The sequence below is a fragment of the Dermacentor silvarum genome, chromosome 4, assembly GCF_013339745.2.
Source record: "Dermacentor silvarum isolate Dsil-2018 chromosome 4, BIME_Dsil_1.4, whole genome shotgun sequence".
Classification (NCBI taxonomy): Eukaryota; Metazoa; Arthropoda; class Arachnida; order Ixodida; family Ixodidae; genus Dermacentor; species Dermacentor silvarum.
This window is the reverse complement of record NC_051157.2, coordinates 213,738,748-213,755,714: the sequence shown is the minus strand read 5'-3', so window position 1 is coordinate 213,755,714 and position 16,967 is coordinate 213,738,748. Positions and strand designations below refer to the sequence as shown.

The following is a 16,967-nucleotide window of genomic DNA, read 5'->3' as shown; positions in this document are numbered from 1 at the left end:
ACAACGAAGGCTGAGTAACTTCTATATTAGTCAAATTATTCCATTCTATCACAGTCCTAGGAAAAAAGGAATATTTAAAACAATTATTTTTTACGCGGAATGGTGTCACTGTTAGTTGATGCCTTTGTCTTGTGGCATACCCGGAAGAAAATGTAATTATATCAGTGATATTAATGTTGTAGTGTCCATTTACAAGCTGATAGAAGAATTTTAGTCGGGAAACTCGATTGCGCTCTGTTAGTGCAGGCAAGTTGGCTTGCTTTAGGAGTTCTGTTACTGAGGTACGGGAGAAGTTATAAATGAAGCGAACTGCCTTTCTCTGCACCCGTTCGAGCTTTTTGATGTTAGTTTGCGTAAACGGATCCCAGATAATAGCTGCATAATCTAGTACTGGGCGTATAATTGTTTTATACGCTAATAAGCAAATGGGACACGTGGACAGCTTTAATGCTCTCCTAAGAAAAAACAATTTACGATAGGCATTAGTGGTTACCTTATCGATGTGCCGATTCCATTTGAGGTTGTTAGTTATCCACAGGCCAAGGTACTTGTATTCTGTTACTTCAGATAGAAAAATATTGTTAGCCGAGTAATTGAAACTAAGCCTTTTCTTTTTGTGAGTAATGCACATAAAAACAGTTTTCTCAAAGTTCACTGACATCTGCCAATCTTCACACCAGGCAACTACCTTCTGAAACGCATCATTTAGTAATACTTGATCCGAGGGGTTGTCTATTACTGAATATAAAACACAGTCGTCTGCATATAATTTGATTTTAACAGGAAGATCATTTACAAGATCGTTTATATACAACAGGAAGAGGAGCGGCCCAAGAACCGAGCCCTGGGGAACGCCAGAGTCAACGGAGACATGATTAGAGTCCTGATTCTTAAATGTAACGAATTGTTTACGGGCACTGAGGTAATCTGAAATCCAGTTAATCAGCTTATGATTTTTAAGAATTTTGTTTAATTTATGGAGTAGTTTATGATGAGAGACTTTATCAAAAGCTTTGGAAAAATCCATAAATATGGCGTCTGTCTGTTTAGCGTTGTTTATATTATTTGCGAAGTCATGCACGGTTTCTACCAATTGGGTTATTGTTGAATAGCCTTTTCGGAATCCATGCTGATGGGTTGTTAGAAAGTTATGTTTCACAAGGAATTCCGAAATGTGTTTGTGAATGATGTGTTCCAAAAGTTTGCATGCAGTTGAAGTTAATGAAATAGGGCGGTAGTTCTGAATGTGCTGCTTATTCCCGGTTTTGTGGAGTGGCTTAACTCTGGCGGTCTTCCAGTCACTCGGCACTTGGCCTAATTGCAAGGATTTCACAAACAAAACATGTAAATATTTGGACACCCATTCCGCATAGCATTTAAGAAAACCATTCGGAATGTCATCTAGGCCAGAAGATTTTCTAATATCTAGATTAAGTAGCATATTAAAAATGCCCTGTTCAGTTATCTTAACATCAGGTATAGGAGGCAGGACTGCGTCGTAGTACGGTAAAATGTTATTATCTCGAGTGAAGACAGACTTAAAGTGTGCATTAAATAGGTTTGCAATTTCCTTGTTATCATGAGTCAACTTGCCATTCACGTCAAAGACATCACACTCTTCTGATTTAGGACTAATGCTCCTCCAAAATTTCTCAGGAGCCGATGCGATATAACTTGACAATAAGTCGCCATAGTAGCGCTGCCTATCACTACTGACTTGGTGCTTAAGCTTTGAAGTTAATTCACTGACTTCATTACCATTGCAATGCAAATTTGTGTTCGTCATTGTTTTCTTTAATCATTTTAGCCGTCTTTTCAACTGGAGCGCTTTACGAGAAATGTCGTGCCCAGGAGCGTAGTCCACGTGTGTCGCCGCCGGGGAACCGTCATGCGCCGTTTGCAGGATTCCGAGGAAAACCTGGATAGCGAAGCAAAGCTGGTTTCTAAGCATGTTGCCGCCAGCGCTGTTGCCAAGCCCACTGATGAAGAGCTGGCTCGATGGGTTTCTTATAGTCTGAGAATGGACCACGTGACATGACGGAATCGACGTCGGCATTGGAGCGGGCATCATGACGCAGGGTTCATTGGGACCACCGCAGATGTCGATAAGTGCCGATGTTGGCGTGTCGTGCCCAGGAGCGTAGTCCACGTGTGTCGCCGCCGGGGAACCGTCATGCGCCGTTTGCAGGATTCCGAGGAAAACCTGGATAGCGAAGCAAAGCGGGTTTCTAAGCATGTTGCCGCGCATCATGACGCAGGGTTCATTGGGACCACCGCAGATGTCGATAAGTGCCGATGTTGGCGTGTCGTGCCCAGGAGCGTAGTCCACGTGTGTCGCCGCCGGGGAACCGTCATGCGCCGTTTGCAGGATTCCGAGGAAAACCTGGATAGCGAAGCAAAGCGGGTTTCTAAGCATGTTGTCGCCAGCGCTGTTGCCAAGCCCACTGATGAAGAGCTGGCTCGATGGGTTTCTTATAGCCTGAGAATGGACCACGTGACATGACGTAATCGACGTCGGCATTGGAGCGGGCATCATGACGCAGGGTTCATTGGGACCACCGCAGATGTCGATAAGTGCCGATGTTGGCGTGTCGTGCCCAGGAGCGTAGTCCACGTGTGTCGCCGCCGGGGAACCGTCATGCGCAGTTTGGAGGATTCCGAGGAAAACCTGGATAGCGAAGCAAAGCGGGTTTCTAAGCATGTTGCCGCCAGCGCTGTTGCCAAGCCGAGCTCCACTGGATATCTATCCCATGTTCATACGTATGTCACACAATCATCATGGAAATAGTGAGATGGCAATACTTTGACATTTTGTGCCTATCTAATGGTTAGGAAAGTAGGCGTAAAAAGATTTGCATTATTTTAGGAATTGTGCTCTTGATAATGTATACTTGTTGCATTGAAGATATTTAGGTATCATTTGTTTTATTACTGGGAAATTTCGTAGACAACATAGCCGGCAGCGTCTGTACAACTATAAGAGTATTAAAGATGATAATGCTAGGGCTCCCCAACAGGCCACATAGCAGCTTTTGGTTATACGCAGGAAGTTGTCAAGTGCCCTTCTACCACAAGAATTTTTCAAATTGGTTCATTAATTGCCCAGACAGAAATATATCCCTGATTTCAGGAGGCGAGCATCACCACCATCATACACCCTCTCCACTTGCACCCGTCTAGCCTCTGCAAGTGAAATTCCTCCTTGCCTGCTTTCTCCCATACCAGAGCTGGAGGATCGTGTGATGCATACGTCATGGGCTCCTATCTTCTTTTTTTCTCTCTTGCTTTTTTTCTGCGCAGTGCACTTCCACTGATGAAAGTGTCAGCGAAAGTGTGTGAGTTGTTTCGTTTATCTTGTTTCGTGCAGTGCACAATTTTACGTGCTGTGCACGAGAACAGCTGAGTAGTGGCATAAGTCATTACTACATGAACACTGAGGCAGACAGAAGCAGATCACAGTCCATAATCGCGTGCTGGAACACGGTAGAAAATAGCACACAGTATTTACTTGAATCTAACTCGCAATTTTTAGGCCCTTTTTGTCAGGAAAAAAGTGCGAGTTAGATTCAAGTAAATACTGTGTGCTATTTTCTACCGTGTTCCAGCACGCGATTATGGACTGTGATCTGCTTCCGTCTGCCTCAGTGTTCATGTAGTAATGACTTATGCCACTACTCAGCTGTTCTCGTGCACAGCACGTAAAATTGTGCACTGCACGAAACAAGATAAACGAAACAACTCACACACTTTCGCTGACGCTTTCATCAGTGGAAGCGCGCGTCATAGCAAAAAAGCGAGAGAAAAAAGAAGGCGGAGCCCGTGACGTATGCGTCACGCCATCCTCCATCACTTTGTTCTGATAAATCGGGATTAAAATTGCGCGCTAGTAAAAGTCGAGTATGACATTACCATATCGCCATCGGCATTTCAAAATGTCTGTCTCATATGCGCTTTGAGCCTAGCTGCCGTAGCTTCCTCCATGTGCTGTAGTACGTGTGCTTAGGCATTAGTGTACCGTGAAGTTGGTTCTTTATTCTTTGCTACCATCTGTCTTCCCGTTTTCTGTGTTTGCTCTATCAGTGTGAAGTGCAGAGTTCATCATGATGCCGCATTTGAAAGGAAAGTGATCATGTGTGCGGAGACAGACGGAAATTGGGCCGCATCACGGGCATTCAAAGTACCCAAAACTTGTGTGCGGGGCTGGTGCAAACAGAAGGAGAGGATTTTCGCCAGCAAATCAGCACGGAAAGGTTTAGGTGGACAGAAGCGGGGCATATTCTGCGACGATCCACTTCGGTGATACGATCGCCTTGGCCCTATCTTTAAAGCTATCTGCGATGGTGCCAGAGTCTGCCGCACGCTGCGTTTTTGCCGCTTAAAGTTCGTGTTGAAAGCAAGAGGCAGCACGAAGGTCAATTCGCTCGCTGCGGCTGCCACGATTCCTCACTCCAGCGTTTTCACAGTGAGTTTCCGCAGTCAACGAGTGAGATGTGTTCATGTTTGCTTGTGCGCGTGTCACACCGTGCTCGTTAATTTAGTTAGTAAGTGAATGTTTACAAGTTTATATATGGCCGATAAAACTGCTATCCATACTTCGTATAGCCGTCTACTTATTTGCTGTCGCAATCGATGCATCGCCTTTTGGGCAAAACTACAACTTTTTTTTTATTCATAGCAACTTTAGTGCATTGGGAGTAAATTGTTGTTTTTCCAAATAAAAGAAAGTTGTATTTCTGTATGAAAGCATGAGGTGTGCGATACTGTAAAGGACATCTATTTTTCTTGGGGGGGGGGGGGGTCACAGAAAACAAGTGCGCGTCACAATCTAGGGCGCGTTAGCATTGAGTAAATATGGTAGTTTCGCTCTGTATGCACGACTACACATCATGGGAACAAGTAAACGAAACGGAAGTACATCTCTCTTACTAAGGCACAAAGTAAAACAAAAACATGCAGACATTGGGTTTGTATGTTATATTATTTCTCTGAACTTTCTTCTCAACAACTGATGTTACCTTGAATAATTATCAATGTCACCTGTCACTGAGAGTGACCCCACAGCACGGCGCTATAACGCATTTGTGCGATTGATGTCACTCTCTTGCTGGGAGTGCGGCACCCATGAGGAGAACACCAAACGGTGTTTCGTTAGAAATTTCAGCTTTTTCAGCAGCGCATAGCGATGTAATACTTAGCAGACACAGTCGTTAGCATGCATTGTATGCACTGCACTTGTCAGCTCAAAATGGCCAGACGTGGTGAGTCGGTCTGACATGCAAGGCAGCACATGCCTTGCAAGCTTGCTTACATTGTCATTGCTTCACCCTTCGAGCGAAACTGCAATTAGTAAATTACTGCACATTTTTGGACTTGTATTTGTGAATGTGCAACGAAGCTGCAACTGTATAGAATACACGTTTCACTTTTGTTTTATGACCAATTCCTCTTAAAGAGTCAATAAAGGCACACATTGCTCTGACTGTCGCTGTTAATCTTTCGTTTCGTAATGGATTAGTGCTCAAGAACATCCAAGGCATTAATATTATCGTGAACAGAGCTTTAGTAATTGAGAAATTGAGGTAAATGCAGGACACGATTATAGACTCCCCTGTGACATTCAAGTACAGTAAAAGCTCGATGATACGAATCTCACGGGGTCACGAAAAATATTCGTATTAGCCGAAATTCGTATCATCGAAACACAATTAAAACTACTGTCGAATGTCGATAATTCGAACTCGAAGGGGCCCGAAAATTTGTTCGAATTAAAAGGACGTATTCTTGAAGTATTTGTGCACCATAGCACGATGCACGAACGGTGCGAGTCGTGAAATATCGCGGCGCGCAAGCGCATAGCAAGCGCGGGCCACGAAACTGCCCACGCCGGCTAACGGTCGCTTCCCGATAACGACAGTAAACGAAGCTTCAGGGAGCGAGCGGGCGGCGCCGGCACACGGCACACGGGTGCGCGCGGAGACCGTCGAAGGTGAGGGAGGAGGGCGGCTGGGAAGCGGATTTGGCCGCGTCAACTCCGCCGCTTAGGTGGCTCCCCTCGCCCTCCCTCTCAACTCTCTCGTAGCTCTCTCACCTTCGACTCCGTGCGCACATCTCCATGCGTGCCCGCCGCCGTGCTGGCGCCAGCTTATTTTAGCCGCCCCCTGAAGTTTCGTTTTCTGCCGTTATCGGGAAGCGGGCGTTTGTGGGCGTGGAAGTTTCGTTGGCCTGACTGTGCCTCCGCCGCTGCTTCCCTCTGCGCTGCTGCCGCAGCGTGCAAGGTCAACATGTGACTAGAAAATAGAGAAGGGTTCACTGCCATTTTATCCGCGTGGCTGAGACGTCGGCACTAGTGTGTGCTAGAATACGGTTGTCTAGAACACTCTAGTCGGCACGTACACGCTCGTTCCGGCGCGATGCAGAAACCGGGACCTTGCAATTTGAGAGAGGGGGAAATTTCCGCCGCGGGTTCTTTTTTTTTTTCCCCCGTTCCTTCGCGCGCGGCATTGAGGGGTCTCTCCTGAGCTTTTGCTCTATGGCGGTGTCGGAGCAATGCCGGTCGGAGGCGCCGCCGCGTTATTTGGCGCGCTGCTAAGAGCATTGTCGGTGTGCGGTATGTTCGAAATAAGGGTGTTCGAATTAACGAGATTCGGCTGTAGCTATATTAAAGAGTCAGAGGTGAACTCACTCAGGCACATTACTAAAAAGCATTTATTTCTTGAAGCGCCACCGCTTCAAACTCTTCGCGCCCAGTCGCGGAGTCCGCGCTGTCCGGCGCCACGCCTCCGCACCAAAAGAGAAGGAGAGAAAGCGCGTGACTGCGCGCTGTTCTCTTTCGCGGCCGTCGGTGGGGCGGCGTTTATTCGTATCAACCGACGCAGGCTGAAAATCGATTCGTAACAACCGTTCTCTAGCACGTTGGAAAGTAATGGGGCTCGACCGGGACCACAGAAAAATTCGTATCATCCGGAAATTCGTATCAGCCGTGATCGTATCATCGAGCTTTTACTGTACTAGGCCGTTGATGAAGGCACTCCTCATTATAATTATCTCTCTAGTACTCAACCACTTGTAATAAAAAGATTGTTGTATTGCATTATAAGTCCAAAGAAAATGCTGCTTGTCCACTTGTATTTGATTTTTAGAAATAAACAACTCATTGACATTACCTTTGACAGTGACATGGACGGTCAAAAGGTTTCGTTTTCTCCATTCTGCGCCGCCCGCACTTTCATGTTTCAGTAGTTGAGTTATCGCGTAGTGCTGCGCTGGTTTTGTTGGCTCATAAAGCACAAACTGCAAGTACATAGAAGAGAATACCACGTCCATGTGATGTTGTGGGATTCCCGAACTGTCCACTCCCTTTGACCAAAAGCAGCTGCAGTGGAAAATTGAATGCTCTGTCTTGGCTTGGTTTCTCCATGGCCGCACATTTGTGTTTTGCACAGAAAATTGTAGCGCCGTCTGTCAGGCGCCATTCTATTCACCGACGGCAGTAAAGGCCGGTGATGGCGTATGCAGTGTCACCACACTCCGCTCAGGGATGGGCGATTTGCATTGCTCTAAATGTATGTAGACCCTCCAGAGGCAATTTTTTTCGTAAAGTAAGTCTTTTCTTGGCACGAAACAAGAGCTGTAAGGTTTCTGGAATGGAATTATTAACAGTCCACGTCAATTTTGTGTTTGTTTAGTTTCCCTATAAAGAAGGATCAACAAAATTTTTTTATTTGGAGTCGCACAGTATGTAAGGTAGAGGACACAAAGGGTCATTATAGATAGCATTGTGCCCTTTTGTCTTCTCTGCATGACTCTGAATAAAAAAAGTCAGTCGATGGTCAGTGTATTACATTTTCATTTTCACTCGTCCCATCCTCTGTGCTATTTCGCCATGATGAAGGGTAACATGTAGCTTACATTTCACAGGGTAGGGCACATCTGCGGCAGTTGCTTAGTGTCTGTGGTGTCTTGCTGCCTAGCAGAACGCCAGCAGTACAGAAGCACTGCTGTGTGTTGGGCGTGTTGGATGCAAACTTTGATCACATTTCAGTGGCAGCAGGCAAGGACAAAAGAAGACGTATAGACACCATGATGCGCTAACTTCAACAGTTTATTTTCAAGAAAATCTATACATTTATACACAATAGGCAACCGCACCGCTCTCAGCCAAAATGTCGTACCGTTCCTTCCAAAAGGCCGTGTCATCAAGCAGGTCGGCAAACGCAGTGCTAACACACCTTTCACTACTACTCTGATAGCTTGTGCCTCTATAATTTCATGCACGTCCTTATAATCACACAATCATTAAACAAAAGTGCACAGCCGCACTCTTGATATTGAATAGACAGATGACCGTCGCGTTAATTCCTTACGTTTGACTTATGTTCTCTTAGGCAGAAATGAGTGGCGCGGTTGCTCATGGTGTATGAATATATGAGTTTTTCCAAGAATAAACTATTAGAAATTAGCACATCATGGTGTCTATGTCTCCATTTTGTTCTCGCCTGCTGGTGCTAAATTGTTATCCAGTACAGAAGATTAATTTGTGGAGTTTACCTCAATATTGTCTAGTCTGCTTGAAATTTTGTGATGGTCGAGGACATGGGGGCATTTTATTTCTGATGTACATTGCACATTGTCACAATGCCTATTAGTGCAGGTGTCACATGCGACCTTGACTGTGTGACGCTACCAGCAGTTTAAGCTGCCCTAAGATATGCTTCTCGGCCTAGTTGGCATTTGCTGCATTAGAAGCTCACTGCTGATAGGAAACAAACAAGAAGGAATGCGCGAGAGAATAAAGGGGATATGAGGAGCTCGATTTTGTTGTTAGTTACAACCATACGAAGAACCAGACAATAAAGCCAGAAAAAGCATTGGGGAAATAAGAAATAGTATTCAAAATGCAGTCATATGGCAACACCGGCTGTGTCTGCCATCTTTGTTACGGCAGAGTCACGAGGAAGCTGTTTGTCCTTTGGCTTGGCGATCGTCGGTGTGTGGCTATTCAGGACTCTAAAATGCGACAATACGTGTCTGGTGCCAAGTCACTTGAAGGTAATTGTATCCCCGAAAGTGATCGATCCAGAATACTGCTCTTGGTATACGACTGAGCTTTTGTTGGAAAGTTATTGGTTACTGGAGTCATTCTGGAGTCATTTTGGAAAGGCTCTAATATATAGTTTATGTGCAGACAGTGGACTTACATTTTAGTGATCTCGCTTACCTGGAAACTTCACTTATCTCAAAATTTTTACCAGGTTTGAGTTAACGAGGTTTTACCGTGCACTCTTATAGGATGGTTCTGTTGTTCTACGTGTCGCTACTGTATGCAAGATGCACGAACGGTCTGGTATCCCAAGTTTCAGGCTCTGTAAAATGCCAATCCAAAGCCCTCGCTTCGCTGCATTCTCATGCGTGATATCAGCTCAGTGAAACTTCTCCTTCTAGGTAAGAAGCTCTGTGGCCTTGGCTGTTGCCAGTAGATTGCTCTTGCGGATCTTGCAAAGAAGTATTTTTAGTTCGAGTAGCATTCTGCACATTGTCATACCAGTTTTCTTTCCGGCTATCTAGCTATCCATCTATTGCACCAAAAATGTGGGCCGATCCCAAAGATTGTGCAGTCTCTAAATGTGGGTCGGTCCCGAAGGTGGCGCAGTCTAAAAGGGGGGCCGTCAAGTGGGCATGTGCTGCTCTTCAATGAACCTCTTCGACGCCAACTTGGGCACGTACCACTGGGTATGCGGGGTCTTCACGGTGGCGGTGCTGTAAGGTGCAGCGTGACCGGAGAGAAGTATGAAAGCAGTCTGGCTGCAGTACATGGCCTAATATATGATGTGTTTTGGTTATTCATATATAGTCGAACCCACTTATAATGATACCGGTTTTAACAATATGTCGGTTATAACAATGAAGCTGCTGCACCGTCAACTCTTGTATGTCTTCTATAGTGAAATAACCCGCTTAATACAATGCCCCCATGCTGCATTATCGGCTACAGTCAAACCCACTTATAAGAATATTCAAGTGCCACAGAAATTCTATTGTCATTCCAATGGCATAAACATATCATTCGCTCCCCTTGTGGAATGATGCCCGAACACACAACGCAAGAAAAAAATATCTATAAATAAATAAAAAACATAATGAAGTGTGGGCTTGAGTAAGTGTTGAGGGCAAAACTCTTTAATCAGGAGGAAAATGCAATTGTCATGTTCTTCTATTCGTTCACAATCCTATCTTACAAGCGAGAGTTGCTGGTGCGTACCTTGAGGCCACTGGAAACGCCAAGCCCATCCTGGAACTGTTGTACAGATATGCCGATTTAGTTTCTTGATCGGTCGTCTGGGAGCACTGAAATAATGGTGCTATGATGCGCTTGTTTTTGTATTTTGCGGGCTTTCTGTAAAGACAATTATATGAAGCTCCATCAATCGTACTTAGTTGCAAACACTTCAGTCGGCCATTTTTAAATGTGATCTACAATTTTCGTATTGGTACTTTCTTGGTGAAGACAATATATAAAAAGTTAGGCAATTAGTTTATACTAATTAATTGACTGTGCGAAACCAAAAAAACATCGCAGACTAGGACACCCGATCCTCAACACCACTGAGTTGGTTTGAGCCTCCTAGCACACTGTCGTTTTTAAAACATTTGCTACTTTTAGCTGGGGCGCCCTGTGTATCATCATCATCATCAGCCTATATTTATGTCCACTGCAGGATGAAGGCCTCTTCTTGTGATCACCAATTACCCCTGTCTTGCGTTAGCTGATTCCAACTTCCGCCTGCAAATTTCACAACTTCATCACCCCACCTAGTTTTCTGCCATCCTCCACTGCGCTTCCCTTCTCTTGGTATCCATTATGTAACTCTAATGGTCCACCAGTTATTCATCCCACACATTGCATGGCCTGCCCAGCTCCATTTCTTCCGCTTAATGTCAACTAGAATATCGGCTATCCCCGTTTCCTCTTTGATCCACACTGCACTCTTCCTTTCTCTTAACGTTAGGCCTAACATTTTTCGTTTCATCGCTTTTTGTGCGGTCCTTAACTTGTTCTCAAGCTTCTTAGTTAACCTCCAAGTGTCTGCCCCATATTTTAGCAGCAGTAGAATGCAATGATTGTACACTTTTCTTTTCAACGAGAGTGGCAAGCTCCCAGTCAGGATTTGGCAATGCCTGCCGTATGCACTCCAACCCAATTTTATTCTTCTGTAAATTTCTTTCTCATGATCAGGGTCCCCTGTGAGTAATTGACCTAGATAAACGTACTTCTTTGCAGACTAGAGGCTGACTGGCGATCCTGAATTCTGGTTCCCTTGCCAGGCTATTGAACATTATCTTTGTCTTCTGCATATTCATCTTCAACCCAATTCTTACACTTTCTCGATTAAGGTCCTCAATCATTTGTTGTAATTCGTCTCCATTGTTGCTGAATAGGACAATGTCATCTGCAAACCGAAGGTTGCTAAGATATTCGCCGTTGATCCTCACTTTTAAGCCTTCCCAGGTTAAGAGCTTGAATATTTCATCTGAGCATGCAGTGAATAGCATTGGAGAGATTGTGTCTCCTTGCCTGACCCCTTTTTTGATAGGTGAAATTCTACTTTTCTTGTGGGGAACCAAGGTAGCTATGGAATTCTTGTAGATATTTGCCAAGATATTGACGTATGCCTCCCTGTACTCCTTGATTATGCAATGCCTCTATGATTGCTGGTATCTCTACAGAATCAAATGCCTTTTCATAATCTATGAAAGCCATATGGAGAGGTTGACTGTACTCCGCAGATTTCTCGATTACCTGATTGATGACATGTATATGATCCATCGTAGAATATCCCTTCCTCAAGCCAGCCTGTTCTCTTGGTTGGCTGAAGTCAAGTGTTGCCCTGATTCTATTGGAAATTATCTTGGTGAATATCTTATACTATACCGAAAGCAAGCTAATGGGTCTATAATTCAATTCTTTATTGTCTCCCTTCTTATAGATGAGTTTAATGTTGGCGTTCTTCCAGCTTTCTGGTACACTTGAAGTCGTGAGGCATTGCGTATAAAGGGCCGCAAGCTTTTCAAGCATGATATCTCCTCCAGCTTTGATTAAATCAACTGTTATTCCATCTTCTCCCGCAGGTTTTCCCCTGTATATATATATTGTCACGGGATGTTCTTGTAAGTCCACAGGGCGTCTGACTGAAGTACAAGAAGACGGAGCAGTCTCAGCTGGACACCGATCGAGAAACTTGTGCTTGGATCACACAACGGAGCGACGGTTCTAGCGTGGAAGCAGGCTCAGCAACACACGCCACAAGAGATAGCTGGCGAGCCACTTCTTCCCGAATGTATTGCTGAATCTGCGGCAGCAAGCCGGAGTGATCAGCGCTAAGGCATCCAGACTCCAAGGGCGAGAGGTCCGCGGATTGCACACTGGTGCGACGGGTGGAAAGGCGCTGCTTGCGCAGCTCGTCGGAGCTTTGACAGAGCTCAATTACTTGTGCAACTGTCGTAGGGTTCTTGGCCACGAGCATATGGAAGGCATCGTCGTCTATGCCTTTCATACTATGCCTTATCTTATCGGCTTCGGTCATGGACGCATTCACGCGCTTACAGAGGTCGATGACGTCCTCAATGTAGCTTGTGAAGATTTCACCCCTTTGTTGAGCGCTACCACGCAAACGGTGTTCAGCACGGAGTCTGTGCACAGCGGGACGGCCGAAGACCGAAGTGAGGGTCTCAGTGAAAGCTGACGAGCTTGTAAACTCGGCTTCGTGGTTTCTAAACCACAGATTTGCCACATCAGTCAGATAAAAGATGGCGTTGGTCAGCTTGTCGCGGTCAGCCCACTTGTTATGCGCGCTAACGCGGTCATACTCTGCAAGCCAGTCCTCCACATCGTGATCGTCGGTGCCGCTGAAGATGGCAGGGTCGCGCGGACGTACCGCACCAGAACACACGACAGCCGGGGGGGGCGAGAGCGGACTGCGAAGGGCCGCCGTCGTCGGTCATTGTGGCCGCAGATGGCAGCGTACGGCTGCGGAGCTCCAGGTCGGGGAAGACGTTACCCAGCACCTCCACCAAATGTCACGGGATGTTCTTGTAAGTCCACAGGGCGTCTGACCGAAGTACAAGAAGACGGAGCAGTCTCAGCTGGACACCAATCGAGCGCGCACTCCTAGTTCGTCGACTTCCTCTTTCACACTTCACCGTGCCAGCACCGATAATCTCCAGTACAAATATATATATATATATATATATATATATATATATATATATACAGGGTGTTTCAGCGAACACTTTCAAAAATTCTTAAAGGTGGCCTGTGGCAGTTAGCACAATTCTAGTTCATAAGCTGGTCTACTCGAAGAGGTGGACATTACTTGCACAAGAAGTTTAAAGGCATAATCGAATAATTAACAAAAATTCACTAATTAAGTTTTTAACTAATTACCTGATGGCCCATATTGCAATTTACAAATTGTAGCTGTGGAGTTCGCAAGGCGGATCCACTTGGAACGAATTCTCGGGATGACACCAGTTTCGAGATAATAATTCCTGAACTTTGCAGAGAAATGCATTGGCGTTCCAGTTAGTTTCTTAACAAAACGTCGCTTTATGCAGCGAAGCACAAAATTAACTGGAACGCCAGTTCACTTCTCCGCAAAGTTCGGGAAATAATATCTCGGAAACTACTGTCATCCTAAAAATTACAAGTGGATCCACCTTGCAAACTCCATGGCTACTATTTGTAAATTGCAATGTGGGCCATCAGGTACTAAGTTAAAAAGGTAATTAATTTTTATTGATTAGTTGATTTTACATTTCAATTTTTTGTGCAAGTAATGTCCGCCTCTTCGAGTAGACCAGCTTTTTAACTAGCATTGGGCTATCTACCACAGGCAACCTTAAATAAAATTTGAAAGTGTTCGCTGAAACACCCTCTATATATATGTAGTGGTGGGGAGGCCAGTGCTCCTTCCCAACCACCTTCCTCCATCCGGCTGCTGATTGTGTTGGCTCGTTTAGCTTTTAGCTCTGCTTCCAGCTTGCTCCGATCGCATGTAACAAGCCACAGCTGTCGGCGTTCAAGAATGGCACTGCTATAACAACTGCAAAGCAGGGTCACAGGCGGCAAGTGACTTGTGAGCTCCGCCAAGGCATCGCGTCAAAAGGGGCCTTTTAAAAAATCCAAGAAGGTTGCCACAGCAGCCTCTTGAGAAATCCAGAAGAAGCACTGGGGCAAGGTCGCCACATATTTCTCACTGGCTTGCATGAGGAAACCCCATGTCCGTCAGCCTTGCTTGCTTTACACAAAGCTTGCTGACATCTTTCTCCAGCGCATCCAGGTGCTCTACATAGTGCAGCGGAAGATCCCTCACAAAGCCCTGGAGGGACTGAATCATCCGCAGGTCCTCCTGCGAGGCCAACGTTGAGCCAGCCAGCTCTACTGCGTCATCACTGCCGTCCTCACCATCACTGTCGCCGTTGCTATCCAATGCAAGCACATTCACGACAATCGCCTCATCCGTTAGAAGCACTTCATTTCCAAATCTATAGCAGCGTGCTTTCTTTTCACCGGAAATGTCGTGCATTGCCGATGATCAGCGGGCGGATCAGCCATCTTACGTTTCGGCGGCGTGTCTAATTAGGCTGAGAAACCACGTGGCCAGCAACGACTTCGTTGCAACCAACAAAGACGAGCACAAGCAACTTAATGCGTTGGCAGAACTGCGCAGAATGAGGGGCCAGTGAGCAATCTGGGAGCAGTGCCAAGCGCTCTGCAGTTGGTGCGGTCCATTCATGTTTCGTAGGGGTGGAAGGGCGACGGGAGAGAGGCGCGAGCCTGGCGTCGTGGAGAAGGTTGCAAAATAGCATGCAGTGGCTCGAATTTCTGTTTCTTTTTTATTTTCAAGCATTTCTCGTTTCATTACCTTTCGGCACGGACATCCAGTAGCCAGACTTCATCATTATAACCAATAATGCGGCATGGGGGCAGTGTAGCAAGCAGGCTTTTTCATTATTGTTATAACCTTCTGATTGTTATAACCGAAAGATTGTTAAAACGGGTGTTATAAATGGGTTCGGCTGTGTAATGATGGTCTGGCTGCTGGGTGTCCGTGCTGAAAGGTAGTGGAATGCAAAATTCTTAAAAAAAAAAAAAAAAGAAGAAGCAAAGAAAGTGAAATTCAAGCCGCTGCACCCTCCTCGCCCGCTTCCCGAACGACCGCCGCGCGCTCATACAATAGAACCTGTTTTCCAGCCTTCTCCGCATTGCCAGCCTTGCGCGCCTCTCTCCTGTCACCCTTCCAGAGATCGAACACGAATAGGCCGTGCCAACTGCACTGACAGCACTGCTCCCAAATTGCTCGCTGGCCACTCATGGTGCGCAGTTCTCCCAACTGTTTAAGGGGGGACGTGGCAATGAAAACTTTTTTTTATGGGAATAAATTGATGACGTTTGGCATGGTAGGGGTAATTTGTTAAGTAATATCGTAACTGAAATAATGTTTGTGCTATCTATTATAGTTTTCGAGTTACAACACTTGACAGCCTCTAATGGTCATCCCCAAATTAATTAATTAATTACACATAAGTTCGCCAAGATTTTGACATCAGTATGTTCACAAAGGCCAATTCTGTGCAATAAAGCTATTGGTTTATTTTTGAAATGCCGAAATGAGCACCAAATTGTTTTTTGAACTTTCCTCTGCATATTGTCTTACTAATGACCTTCGCAAAAAAAAAAAAACATTTTTTTATGGGGTGCAGATAAAAATGGACAGCTTTGGACAGATGTTGCCGTCCAAGACGCATGCACTCAAAGGATACCCCTGTGCGTCGTTGCATCAACGGCGCCGGAGAGGTGACCCAGCCACATGAGACGCACGCAAATAGCGCCAGTCCAGCGCCGCACAATGTGACCAGACAGATTTAACCAGAAGCAGTGTGCAATGTCATTCAAGTGAACTATGAGAAATGTTCCCGATTAAGGTTTTTAAGCCCTGTTTATAGTTCTGCGGCACACACACACACAAAACATTCACGGCAGCGCACTCGAAGGTACAAGCGCCTGCTTTCTCAGACGGTGCCGCCTCCCCGACGAGACACTGGCGCCCCATGGTAGTACGCACGCGAACTGGTTGCTACGGAAGTCGCTTGCAAACGTTGCCAGCAGCGTGGGCGCTGCCACGCGCTCATTGGTCGGCACTCATCGAGTCGCTTCCGGCGGCGGTGCCGGCGCCGAGATCTCTGGTGTGTCTTGAGCATGTCGTTCTGGCTTGGCGCCTTCCTCAGCGTCGACGCTGAGCGACGCCGGGTGACAAAACACCAGAAAACGCCGGGAAAACGCTGAATGTGGTCGGGCCTTAAGGGTGGCAAAAACAGCAAGCTGCACCAACATGGACGGGAGCGACAAGTGCCCCGCATTTGTCATTGGGAAATCAGAATATCCCCTCCGCTTCCGCAGTGCTACCAGGATACCGGTATGCTCCCATCACAAGCACAAGGCATGGATGACGCGAGAACTTTTTCGTGAGTGGCTCTTGGAGTTTGATCAATGTATCGAGCCATCTAAGAGGAAGCTGTTGCTCATCCTAGATAATTGTAGTGCCCATCACTTCATGCCTTAGCTCTCAAGTGAGGAAGTTTTTTTTTCCTGCTGCCAAACATGACGGCAGGCTTGCAGCCTATGGACGTCTGCGTGATCGCCAATTTCAAGCTCATGTATTGTTGCTGTGTACTGAACAAGTCTTGTTGATGGACATGGCCACGCGGACAATCAGGGAGCAACGAGTCTTCAAGATCAATCTATTCATAGCAGTCTGGTGCGTGGTCAGAAGTGAGCATTTCTACGGTGCGAAAGCGTGCTTTGCCCGAGGCAGCGGTGTCTTATACGAAGCCTGTGAAGCTCCCACCAACAAAGTTATGCCTCAACTTTGGTCCACAATCAACAAGGATGCTTTAGGACTCGAGTTTCT

General features: G+C 46.0%; 1 protein-coding gene across 3 annotated transcripts in view; it reads left to right on the top strand.

Annotated features, from left to right (window-relative positions):
• LOC119450935 (uncharacterized) overlaps positions 1–16,967 on the top strand; it is a 118,331-nt gene that overhangs the window by 9,233 nt on the left and 92,131 nt on the right. The gene's annotated exons all lie outside the window — the stretch shown is intronic.